Source organism: Capricornis sumatraensis, chromosome 15 (genome assembly GCF_032405125.1).
Source record: "Capricornis sumatraensis isolate serow.1 chromosome 15, serow.2, whole genome shotgun sequence".
NCBI classification, from domain to species: Eukaryota; Metazoa; Chordata; class Mammalia; order Artiodactyla; family Bovidae; genus Capricornis; species Capricornis sumatraensis.
The window spans coordinates 52,136,391-52,159,187 of NC_091083.1; positions in this window are offsets into that span (position 1 = coordinate 52,136,391).

A 22,797-nucleotide genomic window follows, 5' to 3' on the forward strand; every position below is an offset into this window, starting at 1 on the left:
TAGCACGTTGATCTCAGACTTCCAGCTTCCAAACTGTGAGAAGTAAATTTTTGTTTTTCATAAGCCACCTGGTCTGAGGTATTTTGTTACAGCAACTCAAATGCACTAAGTTTTCCATGGGATTTTCTGGGCAAGAATACTAGAGCGGGTTGGCATTTCCTCCCTCCAGGGGATCTTCCCTACCCAGGGACTGAACCCAGGTCTCCTGCATTGCTGGCAGATTCTTTACCATCCGAGCCAGCAGGGAAGCCCAATATGTGGGGGAAGAAAATACTCCCAAAGTTAGTAGCTTAAAAATCAACACTTTTTATTTATTGCAATTCTAAACTTTGGCTGGGTTGATCTTTTTGTGATTCCTTTGCTCTATATGGCATCAGCTGGTTTCACTAATGCACATACATTCAATATGAGCTTGCCTTAGAGTAGAACATCCAAGATGGCTTCATGACTGGAAATGGCTTAAATCAGCTTGGGTGGCCAGAAGAACTAGGGATGGTTGAAGCTTGGAACTTTCTTTCCTCACAAATTCTCATCAAGCCTATTGGCATGGCAGGTATAACATAAAGTTGCCAAACGGTGAAAAAAAAAAAAAAAGCTTCCAGGATTCTTAAGTCATAGACTGTGAGCTCATCACCTTCAGCTGGTCAAAGCACATCACAAGGCCAGCCCTGATTCCACAGGAGGGGAAATAGAGCTGTTTCCTGATGAGAGCAGGTATAATTACATACAAAGTATTGTTTGTGGCTGTATTTGTAGACATCTACAGAACTCTAATTTTACTTATATTCTACTCTTCACCTTGTGGTCAAGATCTTCAAGTGAGGCTTGCTCTACCTTTAAACCTGGGAAGGTAGACCCACTTGTTCTAAACCACATATGGTGGTCTTATTTTTAATGCATATTTAGGCATAAACAAATGAAAAAGTTCTGACCAGTGAAACTTGAGAAGAAACATGCTGGGAAATATCACAGTATAGAGTCTAGAACCCATCTTTGCAAATTGAGAAATCTAAACTGACTAAGTCACCAAAAATAATTCCATCTCTATGAACCAAACTTATGTTACCCAAGTTCCTAAGATGGAGGTATAAAACTTTTATGCCACCTTATGTACTATCCAAACTCATGAGAAGACAAAAAAATAAAAGGTCAACTGCAACTTCTAATGAATCTTATAAATGTAGAGAAGTGAGAAACTTTGAGGTCATCATGACCTGCACATTCTCCGAATAAGAACAAGAGGAAGTGGATGAATTAAATATTTAATGGTAGCTAAGATAGCCTGATTCATCCACTTTGCAGTGAGAATGTTTTTGGTCAACAGGATCAATTGGCTAGCCACTTCCTGCATCCATTTTCATGTTAAGAATGTTCTTGCTAGTGGAATAGGGTACAGTCAATGATGATTGACCATGACCCTCTCTTTCTGAGATCTTGCTATAGTAGCTGCAACTAATGATGGTTTCTTGGTTCTCCTTTAATCCATGTTTTCATGACTGACCATACCATTTTGAAAAACCTATTCAGTCATCCTGGGGTGATGGTTTTCAAATGGCTCTTTGAACAGAATTTCATCCATGATAAAGTTTTTAATGGTTTCTAGAAAAATGAGGAAAATAAAACATACACAAAAACTCCAAAGTACATACCTCACTTTGAAATTTTATATATAGACATATTTTACATCAGCTTCTTCCCTTCAGGAGTCACCTTTTTAGAGTATCTTTCCTGAGGTTTCTACCTGTGTGCTTCTTAATGCATTCCCCAGTTCCCACATCCATGTGGACCATGATAGGGTGGATCACAGACAGTGCATTTCCTTGGACTGCCTCTCTCTTGTCACAAAACACAGTTCTCTCTCCTTAGTCTGTTCTCTTATTCTCCATGCTATGAAAACATCAGGTTGTAGCTACTTAGCCATGTATCAGTCCTGGTGGGTCAGCTGCCAAAAACCCCCCCTCAAACTCTAAGTTTAACACATAGCTTAACACAATAAAATTTTATTTCTCACTCATGGAAAGTCCTAGAAAGCTCTATTGATTGAATCATTTTAAGGAGCTGCCTAAGGGGCTCAATAAAGGCAATGCCAAAGAATGCTCAAACTACCACATGATTGCACTCATCTCACACTCTAGTAAAATATTGCTCAAAATTCTCCAAGCCAGGCTTCAGCAATATGTGAACCGAGAACTTCCAGATGTTCAAGCTGGTTTTAGAAAAGGTAGAGGAACCAGAGATCAAATTGCCAACATCCACTGGATGATGGAAAAAGCAAGAGAGTTTCAGAAAAAAAAATCTATTTCTGCTTTATTGACTATGCCAAAGCCTTTGACTGTGTGGGTCACAATAAACTGTGGAAAATTCTGAAAGAGATGGGCATACCAGACCACCTGACTTGCCTGAGATTGAGAAATCTGTATGCAGGTCAGGAAGCAATGATTAGAACTGGATATGGAACAACACACTGGTTCCAAATAGGAAAAGGAGAATATCAAGGCTGTATATTGTCACCCTGCTCATTTAACTTATATGCAGAGTGCATCATGAGAAACGATGGGCTGGAGGAAACACAAGCTGGAATCAAGATTGCCGGGAGAAACATCAATCACCTCAGATATGCAGATGACACCACCCTTATGGCAGAAAGTGAAGAGGAACTAAAGAGCCTATTGATGAAAGTGAAAGAGGAGAGTGAAAAAGTTGGGTTTAAGATTAACATTCAGAAAACTAAGATCATGGCATCTGGTCCCATCACTTCATGGCCAATGGATGGGGAGACAGTGAAAACAGTGGCTGACTTTATTTTTCTGGGCTCCAAAATCATGGCAGATGGTGATTGCAGCCATGAAATTAAAAGATGCTTACTCCTTGGTAGGAAAGTTATGACCAACCTAGATAGCATATTAAAAAGCAGAGACATTACTTGGCCAACAAAGGTCTGTCTAGTCAAGGCTATGGTTTTTTCAGTGGTCATGTTTGGATGTGAGAGTTGGACTATAAAGAAAGCTGAGCACTGAAGAATTGATGCTTTTGAACTGTGGTGTTGGAGAAGACTCTTAAGAGTCCCTTGGACTGCAAGGAGACCCAACCAATCCATCCTAAAGGAGATTAGTCCTGGGTGTTGACTGGAAGGACTGATGTTGAAGCTGAAACTCCAATACTTGGCAACCTGATGCAAAGAGCTGACTCATTGGAAAAGATCCTGATGCTGGGAAAGATTAAGGGCAGGAGGAGAAGGGGACGACAGAGGATGAGATGATTTTATGGCATCACCGACTCGATGGACATGGGTTTGGGTGAACTCTGGGGGTTGGCATGCTGCTGTTCATGGGGTTGTAGAGTCGGACACGACTGAGCGACTGAACTGAAGGGGCTCAGGCTTCTTTCATCTTCAGTATATGACCTCTGAGGTTGTTGCAGAAGGGGAAAAGGAAGGAGGAGCATAAAAAGCAGATGTTTTATTAGCTTATCCTAGAAAGAACATACCTCACTTTATCCACATTCAATTGATATGAGCTCAGTCATATGACCTCCCCAACTGCAAGGAGGCTTTTTACTATAAGGGGTTTGTAATTTAGTTATGTGCTAAAAGAGGAGAGCAATTAATATTGCTGAACTCCCATTTAATTTTTGAAAGTATTAGAAATTTTGAAAAATACTAACAGTTTTAAAAAGTCCACAAAATTACCAACTAAAGAGAAAAGCTATTGGTAAATTAAATTCTTTATGTGGTCTCTTTGATGACATGTGTAAGTCCTTAATGTTACTTTCCTTATTTCAAGTTGAGGTCTTTCTTCAAAATACTAATTTTTTTTAAATTCTATCTTTTATGGCTTTTTCTTCATATAATCTGTACCAAAAACATTGTACTTTCTTTTTGTTATTTAGTAATTGATCCTTTAATGATGTCTTTTTTAAAATATAAATTTATTTATTTTAATTGGAGGCTAATTACTTTACAATATTGTATTGGCTTTGCCATACATCAACATGAATCTGCTATGGGTATACACGTAGAACACTGTACTTTCATATGTCTTATTTATTCAGTTTAGAATATCACCCTGAGATCAAGGCTATAGTAAAGGTTTAAGGTTGTCTTTAACACTCAAAGACACTCAAAGGGCTTCCCTGGTGGCTCAGAGGTTAAAGCGTCTGCCTCCAATGCAGGAGACCCAGCTTCGATCCCTGGGTCAGGAAGATCCTCTGGAGAAGGAAATGCTAACCCACTCCAGTATTCTTGCCTGGAGAATCCCATGGATGGAGAAGCCTGGTAGGCTACAGTCCACAGGGTCACAAAGAGTCGGACACGACTGAGCGACTTCACTTTGACACTCAAAGTCCAGTCAAATGACTTAGAGCCATATCAGCTCATCCTTCTTAATTGACCAATTAGACTGGTTACATATATATTCACATACATCTTCAAAGATACATACCATCTTCCAAAATCAAATATTAAATATCAATAATGTGATCATCCAAATCAGGGATTTGATATACTATGGGCTTGGGGCCTAAGCCATCTTGCTGCTCATTTTGTGCATAAAGTTCTCTTGAATACGATCACACTAAATTATTCATCTATTGTTATGGTTGCTTTCAAGCTATACTGGCAATGTTGAGTATTCACAACAAATGGCCCACAAATTTAATGTATTTATTATCTGATCCTTTGCAGATTTATTTTATCAATTCCTAGTCTAAACTATGGGTAGAAGGGTCATATGCCTGAAGGGTCAAAAAGACAATGTTGATAAATAAGTGACACAGCTATGATACACAAAACAATATAATTTGGAGGGGGAGGGGCTGAAAAGTACATACCTATCTGAAATCATTTTATTTTTAAAGTAATATGTGGGCCAACAAAATACATTTTCATACCAAGATTAGACCTATCATCAAACAGTTTACAACATATGAACTAAGTTCACAAGGACAAAGGAAAGCATTCCTTCACCACCTCATGATGAGCAAGGCTGCTTCTCTACAAACAAGGTTGGTCATTATATCTTCCCTTTATTATGTGGAACAGGGTCACTTCCTTCCCATCATCAGCACCTTAAACTTCTTCACACCCATCTTCAAATTGTTACTGCTTGTACTTCCTTCAATAAGAAACTGGTCATGTTCAGTTTTATCCCGTTATTGTGCCTCTAGAAACACAAAGACTGAGCTCTTGATATAACAGCTTGTTAAAAAGTTAGACACTCAGTCGTGTCTAACTCTTTGTGACCCCATGGATTGTAACCCACCAGGCTCCTCTGTCCATGAAATTTTCCAGGCAAGAATTCTGGAGTAGGTTGCCATTTTGTTCTCCAATAACAGCTTGTTAGGAGGTGATTAAATACTTAGCATCAACCATTTTATGCCACGATTTCTGGAGGGAAGGATTTCATTCTCCATAATATTTTATTACCTGTAGTTCTAATGTTCTTCCTTGGCAAATTTATAATTTGATAATCCTTGGATTTTATTTAATTTTAAAATTTTACTTGTCTATAAAATCCCAGTGTGTGGGAACCACAGACCCAAGTGACAGTATAACACTGAAAGACGACTTTGCTAATCTCTGCTTTGATTCACCATTAGTAAATTTATATTGTGTAGGCTCTCAATGGCAAGCTTATTCCTCTTCTGTCCAAGTTTTTAGGGAACTCTTCACTGAAATCAGAACTCATAACTTAGAGCAACTAACAAGGGAATAATGTCTGTTTCTGGCCCAGGGTAGGGAAATACTAAATACAAGAGGAAGGCCTTTAGAATTATGTGTGCAACAAGGACAAAAAGACAGAAATTACAAATGTCCTGCTTGCAAAAGAGGAGGATAGAAACTTATCTTGAGTGAATTTCTGCTATTTGCAGTTCCTTTAGCAAATCATAAAAAGCAGAACTCACTTTCTCAAATTTATAAATTAATAACTTGAACATTACCATGATTAAACCAACATGCTCAAGATTATGGAACAAGTGGTAAACTCAGTATCACTGAGACAAAGACTGTGAACAATTAACATTTCTGCTCTTGTATCTCCTCTTCCTCCTTCATTTTCTTGACAAAAATAATAACCTCTAAAACATAAAGGACTTAGAAAGCTATTTTAAATAAGCTGAAGCCAAATTAGAGGAGAACCTAGGAAGAAATTGCCAAATTTCTTTACGAAAACTCAAATTTTCAAGTCAAATCTATTCAGGCAACATGTTCTATGCAGAATCTCTCTCATATGCCTTGGGGAAGCCAAGTGATGATGAAACAAGTTTCTGAATGAAAAAGGTTTCCTGAAGGAAATATCAAATATCTATACATTTTCAAGGGAAGAAGCTTGGTTAGAAGAATTTAAAAATTCCTGGATAAATTTATAGGCTTGCTCATTAAACAGAAGTTTGATAAGTTCTTTAAAAAAAATAATAATGACTTTTCATCTATCAGTTTGTAGGCAATAGAAAACTGGGAGCTCACCTTATTAAAAAAAAAAAAAATGAGCCTTGTCTGTGGTCCACAATTAAAAAGAGCATGCAACAACTGCATCCTTGTGTAAACTACTCAGAATTCAACAGCTCAGGAGAGAAGCTCTAATTTGCCAATCTTAGTAACATGCCTGTCCCTTTCCCCTGAAAAAGCAGAAACAGAAAGGATATGGGCCCTTGGGTGATCATGGTCTGAGGCAGGAAGCTAGGTTTGCCTGTCTGCCAAGGCTACAGACACAGAGGGTTATAGTTCATTCTCTAAAAGGAAATCAGTGTGCTTTTTGGAAAGAAAACAGGATTCCAAACTACAAAAAATTGGCAATTGTCCTCCACAATTGAAAAACACATTGGATTCATGACTTGCTTGCCTCTTTCATTTTTTAAAAGTGTTTTAGACAAGAAGATATTATGTAGGTGATTTATTCATCAAGGTCCTTGTGAGAGGTGTCATGGAATCCTTGGAACAAGATACATAATGGAAGCTGGTGATTGATGTGTTCAGAACTGGTAGAATAATATGAAAATCAACATTGACTTGAACCTCAACCCAGACTGAACTCTTGACAGAGAGTATTGTCCTCTTTTCTAGTTCAACATGATAATGAGACATTTGAGTTGAGGGATGGGGTGAATTGTTAAGGCTCTTTTGTTTGCAAGTGACAGAAACTCAATCAGAAAATTTCAGGAATGAAGCTACAAGCACAAATGGATTATGAAACTTAAATGATGTGATAAAAATGCTGTATTTTTCTGTCAGTCTTTTGACTCTGCTTCCTCTATTGGCTTCATGTTATATAAACTTCTCAATATAATGCTAAAGATGACCCACATGACCCCACCTGTTTGCTCAGACAGGAAAGAATCTGCCTGCAATGTGGGAGACCCAAGTTTGATCCCTGGATTGGGAAGATCCACTGGAGAAGGTAATGGCAACCCACTCCAGTATTCTTGCCTGGAAAATTCCATGGACAGAAGAGCTTGGTGGGCTATTGTCCATGGGGCACAGAGTCAGACATAACTGAATGATTAACACACTTCATCACACCTCATCAGGTTAGCAACTTCAGACATGCTTAATTCCCAGAAGCTACCCTGAGATGACTCATGGCTGGACTTCATTATATATCTAATCTTGAATCAATAACAGTGGCCAGGATGGAGTATTCTGATGAGTCAGGTCAAAATCACATATCTACCTATGGATATAGGGCATTGGCTCAGCTCTACTCAGACTACCTGAATAAAATGAAAAGTGGTTAAGAAAAGAAAAGAAAGAAAGAAGAAATGATGAAAGAGAGGTTTAGAGACTTTGTTATAAAATAGAGGGGATGATTCTGAGCAGACAAGCATAATGAAGACCTTTTAAAACATAAGCATCTTTTAACACAAAAAACTGAAATAGTATCAGTAAGATGGAGGTTCAAGTTTCAAAGATTTCAATATGTTAGTGGAGTAGGCTTAAACTAAGAAAATTTAAAATAATTAGAATAGGTTGTTTCCATGTCCTGGCTGTTATAAACAGTGCTGCAATGAACATTGGGGTACATGTGTCTCTTTCAATTCTGGTTTCCTTGGTGTGTATGCCCAGCAGTGGAATTTAGAAAAATGGTAATGATAACCCTGTATGCGAGACAGCAAAAGAGACACAAGTGTATAAAATGGACTTTTGGACTCTAAGGGAGAGGGAGAGGGTGGGATGATTTGGGAGAATGGCACTGAAACATGTATACTATCATGTAGGAAATGAATCGCCAGTCTGTGTTCGATACAGTATACAGGATGCTTGGGGCTGGTGCACGGGGATGATCCAGAGAGATGATATGGGGTGGGAGGTGGAAGGGGGGTTCAGGATTGGGAACTCATGTACACCCATGGCGGATTCACGTCAATGTATGGCAAAACCAATACAATATTGCAAAGTAAAATAAAGTAAAAATAAAAATTCAAAAAATAATAAAAATAATAATTAGAATAGATGGAAAATCCAATGTTGGTACCCAAATCTCAGTTACATAAATAATGATTGGGTAATTTGCCTCACTGATGAGTCATGCAAATTTCAGTTGTCTACATATTCAATTGATGGGACCAGATGCCATGATCTTCATTTTCTGAATGTTGAGCTTTAAGCCAACTTTTTCACTCTCCTCTTTCACTTTCATCAAGAGGCTTTTTAGCTCCTCTTCACTTTCTGCCATAAGGGTGGTGTTATCTGCATATCTGAGGTTATTGATATTTCTCCCGGCAATCTTGGGGAAACAGTAGAAACAGTGTCAGACTTTATTTTTTGGGGGCTCCAAAATCACTGTAGATGGTGATTGCAGCCATGAAATTAAAAGACGCTTACTCCTTGGAAGGAAGGTTATGACCAACCTAGATAGTATATTCAAAGGCAGAAACATTACTTTGCTGACTAAGGTCCACCTAGTCAAGGCTATGGTTTTTCCTGTGGTCATGTGTGGATGTGAGAGTTGGACTGTGAAGAAGGCTGAGTGTCGAAGAATTGATGCTTCTGAACTGTGGTGTTGGAGAAGACTGTTGAGAGTCCCTTGGACTGCAAGGAGATCCAACCAGTCCATTCTGAAGGAGATCAACCCTGGGATTTCTTTGGAAGGAATGATGCTAAAGCTGAAACTCCAGTACTTTGGCCACCTCATGTGAAGAGTTGACTCATTGGAAAAGACTGATGCTGGGAGAGATTGGGGGCGGGAGGAGAAGGGGACGACAGAGGATTAGATGGCTGGATGGCATCACAGACTCGATGGACGTGAGTCTGAGTGAACTCCGGGAGATGGTGATGGACAGGGAGGCCTGGCGTGCTGTGATTCATGGGGTCGCAAAGAGTCAGACACGACTGAGCGACTGAACTGAACTGAACATATTCAATTATTTCTTAATTCAGTTACTTAAAAATCTAATACAATTCTAGGATGCTTTATAAAAGCTATACCATCCTAGTGATTTTGATCCCATGGTAACAGGCCCAGCTTATCACTTATAGGGTCTATATTGAATTTGGACATTGATAATAACAAACTACACAACCGGGGGAAAATGCTCAGAAGGAATGATAAATTATTGTCAAGGAAATTGCTCACATAATTTATTCCAAAGTCAAGTAGAAACATTTTTTCCATAATTCACATCTTGTTTACTACACATTATATCAAGTTGACCATATGACATCTAGAAAATTATATACATCATGCAATGATGTATCTAGTTTCTTCTCAGACATTTGATATAAGAAAGAGCAAAGTGCACCTTCGCTAAGTCTTTATTGCCCAGGAGCAAAGTAAGTCTTAAATATATATGCTATAAAACACATGCATCAAGTATAGAATCCTTTTGGTCTCAATGCAGAAGAAATCAGTCCTTCAATGTCTTTTAAATGCAGACTGACATGCCGTGTGTTTGTGAATGAGTGTGGTTGTGAACACATATATAAATGTATCAAATATAAGCACAAATACAAATAAATGCATACACGTGCATTTGTTTAGCAGAACTTTTAGGAAAGTATTTCTGCATAAGGGTAACTAGCACACAGGCACTGGGACTCTTGTCAGCCATGGGAAGGACTGTGTTATCTTAGATATTCTCTTTCTGAAACTTCCTTTAGTGACATATTAACCTCTGTACTGTTGACCACGGCACAAACCAGTTTTGCTCACTTCCTGTTGTCTTGCTCCCACTTGAGAGTGAGGCTCAGAGGATGTCTGAAGGAAGGGTATGTTTTGGTACAAACACAACTGGCAAACAGGAAAAGCAACCAGCATGCTGGTTACAGGTTAATAAGGACAGCAGAAGAATTCCTCAGGCTGTTGGTGAGCTGGTCAGCTTTGCTTGATATCAGAAAGTCCTAGGGCAGCTTAAAGTTATTTTTTAAGAGAAGGAAAAGTGTTTATGGTTTGCCAGAAAACAAAATGAGATACTGGCTGGCTCAGGCAATAGCTGCAGTAATGCTTATCGTTAACAGGGATCTTCTGTTTGTGGAGAACTGATGAGGCTCGTGTGTTGGAATACACTTCAGTAACTGTAAAGCTCTACAGAAGTAATCTGATTGTTAGCCAAGGGAATGTCTAGGCAATGTTCATTTACCATATCCTTTTTATTTATTTATTTTTAATTAATTTAGTTATTTAACACAGGCTCTTTAGTTATGGCCCATGGGTTCTGGAGTGCTTGGGCTCAGTAACTCTGCAGCATGTGAGACCTTAGTTCCCTGACCAGGGATCAAACCTGCATCCCCTGCACTGGAAGAAAGTGAAAGTGAAAGTTGCTCAGTAGTGTCCAACTCTTTGTGACCCCATGGACCATATAGTCCATGGAATTCTCCAGGCCAAAATACTGGAGTGGGTGGCCTCTTCCTTCTCCAAGGGATCTTCCCAACCCAGGGATCGAAGCCAGGTCTTCCATATTGTGGCAGGTTTTTTTACCAACTGAGCCACAAGGGAAGCCCAGGAATACTGGAATGGGTAGTGTAGTCCTTCTCCAGTGGATCTTCTGGACCAAGAAATCAAACCAGGGTCTCCTGCACTGCAAGGCAGATTCTTAAAAACAGGACCAACCGGGAAGTCCCTCCATGTCCTTTTTAAAGTGCCTAAGCAAATGAATTTTTATTTCAACAACTTTGGATGAAAAGCAATCTAAAACATATTGCTTATTTTCTTGTCTTTTTAAATAAAATATATTGATTGAAACAGAATCATTATGAACATTCAGTTCAGTTGCTCAGTCATGTCTGACTCTCTGCGACCCCATGCACTGCAGCATGTCAGGCTTCTCTATCCATCACCAACTCCTGGAGCTTACTCAAACTCATGCCCATCACATCAATTATGCCATCCAACCATCTCATCCTCTGTCGTCCCCTTCTCCTCCTGCCTTCAGTCTTTCCCAGCATCAGGGTCTTTTCAAATGTGTCGTATCTTCACATCAGGTGGCCAAAGTATTAGAGTTTCAGCTTTAGCATCAGTCCTTCCAATGAATATTCAGGACTGATTTCCTTTAGGATAGATTGGTTGGATCTCCTTGCAGTCCAAGGGACTCAAGAGTCTTCTCGAACACCGTAGTCCAAAAGCATCAATTCTTCAGCGCTCAGCTTTCTTTACAGTCTACCTCTCATATTAGGTTTTGAAAAATAGGCCAATGTACAATAATTACCATTTGCTGAAAGTTCATTGTTAAGCTCTATGCAAAATTAGAGTTAATCTGTAAAACATCTTGCAAAGTCAGTGTTATGCCTACTTACCTAATTTACATATATTTACACTGTGATCTGGGCTTTCCTGGTAGCTCAACTGGTAAAGAATCTGCCTGCAATGAATGAGACCTGGGTTTGATCCCTGGGTTGGGAAGATCCTCTAGAGAAGGGTATGGCAACCCACTTCAGTATTCTTGTCTGGAGAATCCCTATGGACAGAGGAGCCTGGTGGGCTACAGTCCATGGGGTCACAGAGAGCTGGACACAGCTAAGCACAGCACATACATAATGAGTTGAAACCTAGAAAGTTTAAGTGACCTGCATGAAGTTAATCACAGTTACTGCTATCCGTAGAACTAGAATCCAGGAGTACCAAAATGCAAATCCCACCAGTGTGTAGCTCACAGCAGTGTTCTCAGGGCATTCAGTTCAGTTCAGTTATTCAGTCGTGTCTGACTCTTTGCAACACCATGGATGGCAGCACACCAGGCTTCCCTGTCCCTCACCAAATCCCAAAGTCTGCTCAAACCCATGTCTATTGAGTCAGTGATGCCAGCCAACCATCTCATCCTTTGTCATCCCCTTCTCTTCCTGCCTTCAATCTTTCCTAGCATCAGAGTCTTTTCCAATGAGTCAGTTCTTCACATCAGGTGGCCAAAATATTGGAGTTTCAGCTTCATCATCAGTCCTTCCAATGAACATTCTAGTTGATTTCCTTTAGGATTGACTGGGTTGATCTCTTTGCAGTCCAAGGGACTCTCAAGAGTCTTCTTCACAGTCCAAAAGCATCAATTATTCGACACTCAGTTTTCTTTTTATTTATTTATTTATTTTAATTGGAGGTTAATTCCTTTACAACACTGTATTGGTTTTGCCATACATCAACATGAATCTGCCACGGGTATACATGTGTTCCCCATCCTGAACACCCCTCCCACCTCCCTTCCCATACCATCCTTCTGGGTCATCCCAGTGCATTTATAGTAAAATTCTCACATCCATACATGACTACTGGAAAAACCATAGCTTCGACTAGATGGAACTTTGTTGGCAAAATAATGTCTCTGCTTTTTAATATGCTGTCCAGTTTTTTTGTCATAGCTTTTCTTCCAAGAGCAATCATTTTTTAATTTCATGGTTGCAGTCACCATCTGTAGTGATTTTGTAGCCCAAGAAAATAAAGTCTGTCACTGTTTCCATTGTTTCCCCATCTATTTGCCAGGAAGTGATGGGACTAGATGCCATGATCTTCGTTATCTGAATGTTGAGTTTTAAGCCAGCTTTTTCACTTTCCTCTTTCACTTTCATCAAGAGGATCATAAGTCCTCTTCACTTTCTGCCATAAGAGTGGTGTCTTCTGCATATTTGAGGTTATTGATATTCCTCCCGAAAATTTCTCATAAGTTTTTAGCAACCAGTTCTTCAGGAAAAAACACATGCACATGCATATTTATTATAAACTTTACTGATATAGATGATATAGCACAAAAGTTAAAATAAAGTACTACTATACAATAATCTTTATTACAAATTCCATATAGCCAATTGACCATCAGAGAATAATTTTGCTCATTATTGCCAGACTCTTATATCTTCAGTTCAGTTCAGTTCAGTCGCTCAGTTGTGTCCGACTCTTTGTGACCTCATGAATCGCAGCACGCCAGGCCTCCCTGTCCATCACCATCTCCCAGAGTTCACTCAGACTCACGTCCATCGAGTCCGTGATGCCATCCAGCCATCTCATCCTCTGTTGTCCCCTTCTCCTCCCGCCCCCAATCTCTCCCAGCATCAGTCTTTTCCAATGAGTCAACTCTTCGCATGAGGTGGCCAAAGTACTGGAGTTTCAGCTTTAGCATCATTCCTTCCAAAGAAATCCCAGGGTTGATCTCCTTCAGAATGGACTGGTTGGATCTCCTTGCAGTCCAAGGGACTCTCAACAGTCTTCTCCAACACCACAGTTCAAAAGCATCAATTCTTAGGCGCTCAGTCTTCTTCACAGTCCAACTCTCACATCCATACATGACCACAGGAAAAACCATAGCCTTGACTAGACGGACCTTAGTCGGCAAAGTAATGTCTCTGCTTTTGAATATACTGTTTAGGTGGCTCATAAACTTTCTTCCAAGGAGTAAGCATCTTTTAATTTCATGGCTTCAATCACCATCTGCAGTGATTTTGAAGCCCCCCAAAATAAAGTCTGACACTATTTCCACTGTTTCCCCATCTATTTCCCATGAAGTGATGGGACCAGATGCCATGATCTTCGTTTTCTGAATGTTGAGCTTTAAGCCAACTTTTTCACTCTCCTCTTTCACTTTCATCAAGAGGCTTTTTAATTCCTCTTCACTTTCTGCCATAAGGGTGGTGTCATCTGCATATCTGAGGTGATTGATATTTCTCCTGGCAATCTTGATTCCAGCTTGTGCTTCTTCCAGTCCAGCATTTCTCATGATGTACTCTGCATGTAAGTTAAATAAGCAGGGTGACAATATACAGCCTTGATGTACTCCTTTTCCTGTTTGGAACCAGTCTGTTGTTCCATGTCCAGTTCTAACTGTTGCTTCCTGACCTGCATACAGATTTCTCAAGAGACAAGTCAGGTTGTCTGGTATTCCTAAGTATAAACTTTGTGAACTGGAGCAAAGTGGGCACTTAGGCAAAGAATTTGTAGTGTGTTAGTCCCTCCGTCATATCTGACGCTTTGTGACCCCATGGACTCCATCCCACCAAGATCCTCTGTCTGTGGAATTTCCCAGGCAAGAATACTGAAGTAGGTAGCCAATCTCTTCTCTGGGGGATCTTCTCAACCCAGGGATGAGACCAAAGCACAATTTATTATAGAAAAAATGAATTGGACTTTACAAAAAATATATATTGTAAGAGACACCATTATAAAAATGAAAAAAATAAGCCATAGGCAGGGATAATATGTGAAATCATTTATTCCAGAAAATAGAAAGAACTCTGAAAACACAACATCAGTGAAACAAATACTACATTAAAAACAGACAAAAACTTGGACAATTTATCTAAGAGGGTATGTGCTTAGTCACTCAGTCGTGTCCAACTCTTTGTGACATCATGGACTGTAGTCTGCCAGGCTTCTCTGTCCATGCAGATTCTCCAGACAAGAATACTGGAGTGGGTTGCCATTCCCTTCTTCAGAGGATCTTCCCAACCCAAGGACTGAACACAGGTCTCCTGCATTTCAGGCGGATTCTTTACCATCTGAGCCATATACAGATGACAAATAAACACATGAAAAAAAGATGTTCAACATGATTAGCCATTAGGGAAATGAAAGTTAAAGTTATAATGAGATACCCCTGCATCCCGTACATACCCAAACAGCCAAAATTTTGAAAATATTGACAATATCAGGTGCCGGCAAAGATGCAGAGCAACTGAAAATTTCACGCATGGTTGATAGGAATGCAAAAGTGTACACCATCTCTAGAAAATAATTTGATACTTTCTTATATAATTAAACATAAATTTATCACATGATTCTGCAACCCTACCCCCTCCATATCTACCCTAGAGAAGTGAAAACTTATATTCATATGAAAATCTGTGTATGAATATTCATAGAGGCTTCATTCATAATTGCCTCAAACTGTAATAAATTTAAATAGCCTTCAGCAAATGAATGGATAAACAAATTATGGCACATCCTTATAATGGATTAGTGAAGTGGCTCAGTTGTGTCCAGGCTCCTCCACCCAGGCAAGAGTACTGGAGTGGGCTGTCATTTCCTTCTCCAGGGGATCTTCCCAACCCAGGGATAGAATCCAGGTCTCCCACATTGCAGACAGACCCTTTACTACGTGAGCCACAAGGGAGAGCTACTATGATGGATTCAGTTCAGTTCAGTTGCTCAGTCTATCTGACTCTTTGCGACCCCATGAATCGCAGCACGCCAGGCCTCCCTGTCCATTACCAACTCCCAGAGTTTACTCAAACTCATGTCCATTGAGTCGGTGATGCCATCCAGCCATCTCATCCTCTGTCGTCCCCTTCTCCTCCTGCCCCCAATCCCTCCCAGCATCAGAGCCTTTTCCAATGAGTCAACTCTTCGCATAAGGAGTTTCACTATGATGGATTACTGCTCAGTAGTAAAAAGGAGCAAGCTAATATATATGTGTAACAACATGGATATGTTGCAAAAAACTTCTGCTGATTGAAAGAAACCAGTCTCAAAACATCACATATTTGTTCAATCTATATGAAATTATCCAAAAAGAGAAAACTGTGGAGATGGAAGATCAGTGGCTGCCAGAAATTAAGGGTAGGTGGAGAGTATGACTACAAAGGGTGGCATGACAATTTTGAGGGGATGATGGAAATTTTTGGAATCCTGATTTTTGTGGTTACCTTAATCTATATGTGTATTACAATTCATCCATAGAACTGTACACAAAAAGAAAAAAAATAATTTTATGGCATGTAAATATTAGGAAGTAATTTAAATTTTAGAAATTAAAATTAATTAAATTAAAAGTCTATTCATAATAACATTAAAATCTAACCTGCTATGCCATACAGACCTACAACTGCCTAAGTGTTCTGCACCTTGAAATTCCACCATGATTTTACTTGTAAAATAAAGAAGTAATAACAGATTTATTTCAAAACAACAATTTGGGGTTCTCAGGTATAGCAAGAAAAATCACTAACAACTTGTCTTGATGCTCTTTGGTTTGGAGGATTGAAGGAGATTAATTAGCCATACAATTGATCTCAGGAAACTGTATAAACTTGACTTTTTGGATCTGGAATCCAGGACTCGTAATTGCCTGTATGAATCCATTTATCCTAATTTTCTCTGGCCTGTGTAGCATCTTTATAGAGTTAATGTATCAGGGAGGGTCTAACTGGGGATCAGAAACCACTTGAGTATTTAAAATAGAAAGAATACAATGCAAGAAATCAGTTAAAGCAAGTGATGGACTCTGGAAAAGCCAAACAAGATACCAGCCCAGAAATTAACAATCTTTGGAATCTTCTACCTCCCCTAGGTAGGAAGGATAGATGAAAATCGTAGTTTTGCTGGCACCCCAAAACTGGGATTATATGGTGGAAGACCAAACCATAGCAGGCTGCTTAGAAAACTCTTGTACCCCTAGAAAATGCAGCCCTTGGCAGGGATGCTGCCCAAGGCAGAGAAGGAAGGGGAGAAATCTGCTGGTTTCTCTCTTTCTCTCTCTCTAACCTCCCAGTGATGGCTCTCATTGTCCAAATCCATCTAGAAGATAACTGCTGAGGATACAGAACATCAGCTTGATAGGATAAACCCCTTCCTTCCAAGATGAAGAGCAAATCAGCTCAGTTCAGTTCAGTCACTCAGTCGTGTCCAACTCTGTGACCCCATGAATCGCAGCACACCAGGCCTCCCTGTCCAACACCATCTCCCGGAGTTCACTCAGACTCACGCCTATTGAGTCCGTGACGCCATCCAGCCATCTCATCCTGGGTCATCCCCTTCTTCTCCTGCCCCCAATCCCTCCCAGCATCAGAGTCTTTTCCAATGAGTCAACTCTTCGCATGAGGTGGCCAAAGTACTGGAGTTTCAGCTTTAGCATTATTCCTTCCAAAGAAATCCCAGGGTTGATCTCCTTCAGAATGGACTGGCTGGATCTCCTGGCAGTCCAAGGGACTCTCAAGAGTCTTCTCCAACACCACAGTTCAAAAGCATCAATTCTTCAGCACTCAGCCTTCTTCACAGTCCAACTCTCACATCCATACACGACTACTGGAAAAACCAGAGCCTTGACTAGATGGACCTTAGTTGGTAAAGTAATGTCTCTGCTTTTGAATATACTATCTAGGTTGATCATAACTTTTCTTCCAAGGAGTAAACGTCTTTTAATTTCATGGCTGCAGTCAGGAGAAGGTAACAAATGGATTTGTGGGAAACCAGGCCTAGGACCAGCCCAGTCAGCCCAAGATTGATAACAAATTTAAGGGGCCATTGGAGCTGATTTCTACTCTATCTCTGTGGAATGAAGGCTTTATAATAAGATTGGGAAGTTCTCTCTCAGAGGCAGCTATGAGAGGGACCTATAAGTTTTGGGAGAGTTTGACAAGAGTGCATCAAATTCTCAGCCTTTGTCTATGGGTGACTTCAAGGAAAAGGTTCTCCAAACTGTCTGTGATCCTCTTGGGTCGCCCCACATAAGGCATTCTACTCTCACAATATTTCTCCAGTGTGTTCAGAGTTGCAGTTTAGCCTATTCCTTTTCTGTACCACTTGCTTTTCACAAAGCCATATATTTTTGGTACCTAATGGTCCCCCACAGCTTTCTTGCCTGGAGAAAGAAATGGCAGCCCACTCTAGTAATCTTGCCAGGATAATCCCATGGACAGAGGAGCCTGGTGGGCTACAGTCCAAAGGGTCACAAAGAGTTGGACATGACTGAGCATACCAGCACTGACATGGACTGATCTCTCTTCTCAGTGAGGAGAGCAGAATCTAGAGTCTCATGGTCCTCTTGCAAACTCTTGTATCATTTTCCCTAGTGATCTTTGATACCTTTTCTGTTACTGTATAACTTTCTTTATAAATATGAAAGGAGTTACTGTGGAATTCTAAACCTTCCTCCATGGCCCTCTTCCTCCAATAACTCCTCATGGAAATTCCTATGGGGAAATAGTGCACTAATCATACATTCTATAGCTGAAGAAGGGCTTTCTGGTTGTATTAGTCATGGAAATGGCAACCCTCTCTGGTATTCTTCCCTGGGAAATCCCATGTACAGAGGAGTCTGGTGGGCTACAGTTCATGGAGTCACAAAGAGTTAGATGTGACTGAGCTATCTTCACTTCACTTCAGTCATGAGTGAGCACAGAGGCTATATAAGGTACTCCAGTAGAAGGAATTTAACATGTGGAACTAGTCACAATAGTGCTGGAAGAACAGAAAAGCCAAACAAAGGCCATCAAGGCAACAGCTTGAAGCTGCTATCACTAGTAGAACAAGAAGGATAAAGGGAAAAATTAGTGTTATTGGAGCCAAAGAATCAGAGCCACCCATAGCAACAGAGTCTTCACATAGGAGCAGGGATCAAGGAGAAGATATAGCGAGTGCCAGAGACCCTGGCTGAAGCCGAGAGAAAAGCAAGCATCACCCTGGCTCCCCCTTATCCTTGATCTTCAATCTCCCCAGAGCCTTTTATTGACTAAACCAAGCCAGAAGCCAGTTGGCAAGAGAGCCCAGGAAATGAAGTTTACAGAGAATGGACAAGGAGAGGATTTAAAAGAAAACAAGCAGATGACCCAGTTTTCTAGTCATTCATTCTTAGGTTTTCACTTTCTACTATCTTCTCCCAAACTGTTATTGCTTCTGAAGAGTTGCCTCTTTCAGCTAGTAATTTAAAAGACACCCAGATGCAGAATGTCACCAGATTGGGACTAGAGCATTGATCTAGTTTTTTATCCACTGTTAAGTCACTATTTAACAATCCATTGTAAATGCTACCTTCCAACCCTTACCCTTGGCCTGCCACTCCCCACCCAAATATAACTAAGTACTTATGGTCATAATAGGTGGGAAGGTGCATTGGTGCACTATTAACAGAGCATTCTTAACAGCTTGATTAGCAAAGATTGTGTAAGTTATTGGTATAACTTTCACCTTCAGTCACTGACTGGTCCACCAGGTACTTCCATAGCTTTAGAACCCCCTTGCCTCCCATCTTTCTTCCTCAGTATCCCTTTATCTTTTCCATTATTCACCTTCATGGGGTCTTTTTACTTCCCCTCCAGTTCTAAGCTATGTATGAAGAGATGACTATGTAAGTGATTTACAGTTACTGCGAAAGTTTATTAAATGTTTGTGAATTATTACCATCTTTGCTAAAGCTTTAATACATACTTATCTGTATCTTTCTCTCTAAGTGTGTATCCTTCTCTTCCTTCATTGTGGTATAACTTTCCCCAGTTGATTTTTTTCTTAACCAGGAGAGGTTGTTACATTATGCTTGTTTTGCTTCTGTTTCTCATCTTTTTTCGTTCTGTTTCCTCTAATAAGATTGTGAGTTTCCCTAAGGGTCTCCTCTCCCTTGGCACATAACACTGATTTTGGTGGGCTGTAGACAAAGTAGCTGTTTCGGAGACCATGACTTGATTGACAAATGAGAGGCCAGGGCAAGAGTAGCAGAAGTCAGTGCTGATAATAAAGACTCCCACCCCAGACCACCAGAAGCTACCTGGCACCATCCCTACTTCCTGCTTTAGCTCTGGAAGGAAACCTGAAATGCAGGGACAGCATTACATTGCCTTTCTGGCCCATGACCTCTCTTTTAAGAAGTGTCAAAATCACCAACGCATTTCCATCTCTATTGCTTCCACTCTTGTCCAAGTCATTCAGACACTTATAAAGACCTCACCTCAGTGGTTACACTATAGATTGCATTTTTATGTAAACAGAATACTAAAGTACAAAAAATGTTTGTCTCTGGAATCTTTTGCTTAACATTCTGCTTACAGAATTCATCATGTAGTTGTGTACAGACAAAGTTCATTCATTTTCTTTGCTGAATATCACTCCATTGCTTTGGCTTGTTTGAGTGAATTTCCATTTCTTGCAATCAAGCAAGATAATGAAGGATGAAACTGTCCTTCCCAGAGAAACAATAGGCATGGACTAAGAAGTCCCTGAGGGAGCCTCCCCTGTCCTTCTCTCATCAAGCTAGGGTATTCCTTTCATCTCCAGTGAACTTCAGGGCAACACTGAATTTTGCTGAGTGGATTCACAGCGCCATACGGCAAGGGTCTTGGATCCTGGCACCAGGCCAAAGGATGACAGTTCTTCTCTCCTTCATACATCTTTACTCTATGATTGCTCGTATCTGAAAATCTTATGCTTTGCAATCTTCTATCAGCCCAGGGCCATGTGATATAACACTTTGTATGATGCAGTGTGGAGCTGCAAAATTGTTTTCTTGGAGTATTCTAAAGCCATTAATTTGGGAGAAAGACATTATTTTACTATATATTTCCACATAATAGGAACAAACTATTTATTGCATCTTTACCAATGTTTTCAGGCTTGTGGCATGTAAAATCAAGATGATTTTTCTCATTTTTTCCTAAACAGTTGAGAATTTTGAGCTGAGATAAGGGATCAGATGAAGCCAGTATGATTTAGGCAAGATTCCTTCTATTAGGCATGGGCTTTCAGATGTATAATTTTGCCTGGTAAGAGGAGAATAGTGTGGGTGGTGCATACTTTCATTATGTAATTAACATCCTGTTTTCCCCATTGGTAATAATATCTCAAAGAGTACAAGGGAATTCAGGAAGGAAACATTTCATAATTTCAAAAACAAAAAAAGACAGTAAATCATTCTTCAGAATAAATCTGAGAGATGGGTTGTTTCTACCAAAAACCAGTAGAAACTGAGGCATGATAATGCCACTACAGGTTTTTCTGTAGAGGCACAGTTTTGAAGATTTGCTCATTAATTTCCCAGCATAATCTCCTTTGTCACATGGTAGCTCTTCTCATGGGATGCCTTGTAATCCTACTGACTCTTGCCCAGTAACAGGAACAATTTCTAACTTTACTTAATGGAGCATTTGTGGTTGTTCACCCTGAGAAAGTCAACCAAAGAAAATGCCTGCAGGAGAGTAATAGTGAAATATCCAACCCATGAGTCAAATAAAATGGATGCTATTCCATGTCTTCAAGTATTCCAATTGGTGAAATGAACTCACAGCCAGGATTCCCTGCCTTTCCTTCCTTTGGAAAAGTGTATTCATCGTGTCTGTTGTCTCTTGACCTCCTCAGAGGCCCAAGCACATTCAAACTGCTTGATCCCATCAAGATTGATTCTCTTCCCTGTCGGACTTTTCCCCCTTTTCCTCTAACTGCCTTTGTCTTTCCCTTTTCCCCTTCCCTTCCTCCTATTTATCCTTATCTTTACCCCTGCCCAGAATAAACATAGAGGCTTTGTTGAACTGAAGCTCAGAGAATGTTTTCTTCAGGGGCCAAGGGAGAGGAAGAAAAAATCATAAAATAGTTACAAAATAAACATTATGCAAAATTAAAACTAAAGCATCAGAAACAGCTTAATTTCCTAAATGAAATCAACCCTGAATATCCATTGGAAAGACTGATGCTGAAGCTGAACCTCCAATTACTTTGGGTGCTTGATGTGAAGAACTGACTCATTGGTGAAGACCCTGATGCTGGGAAAGATTGAAGGCAGGAGAGGACAACAAGATAAGATACTTGGATGGCATCACTGACTCAATGGACATGAGTTTGAGCAAGCTCTGGGAGTTGGTGATGGATAGGGAATCCTGGTGTCCTGCAGTCCATGGTTGCAAAGAGTCAGACTGAGTGACTGAACTGAACTGAGAAAGCTGAAAATGTCTCATACAATTACAAAAAGCAACATAATTTCTTTTACTTGTTTTACAATTTTCTTCCCTACACATTGAGCTACATTCCCTTTATTGCGTCTTCATGTGGCAATGGATTTGGTAATATTTTTGTTGTTGTTAAAGAACACAAGGATAACCTAGGCTTTCGGCTAGCATGCTTAGTCAAAATTTCTTCATTTTTGATGAAATGCATAACACATGCCACTTCAACCATATGTACACCCATTCTTTTTAGAACTGCCACAAGGCTATGCCCTACAAAGAGAAATTCTGATACATTTAGTATCAGTTGGTTCCCATCAAAAGATGAGAAAAAATGTTATAGGTGTTATACCATATCATTGATTGCTGGAAAACAGTATATTCCAATAGAAGAGAACTTGCATTTTAATGAGTTCTCTATGAGAATGGAATCCTCCATTTATAATTTCACTAGTCCATGGAGTAGCTTCTGGCTCCCTATAAAGCCTCATTTTTCATGCATCACCCATAAAGCTCCTGTGTCAGGTACCATACACCACCAAACTCATTTATGCTGTGACATGACCTGGGTCCTACTCTTTGTCATGATACTTGACAAGTGATTCAGGGGGCCTTTCCTACATTGAGGAGGAAAGTAAAAATGTATGTGCATCATTAAAGTGACTGGAAACCGCTTAACTATTTCTTATTAAATTAAAACTAAGTGTATTCTCAATTCAACTTTCCCTTAGGTAGATCCCCAAATCCCC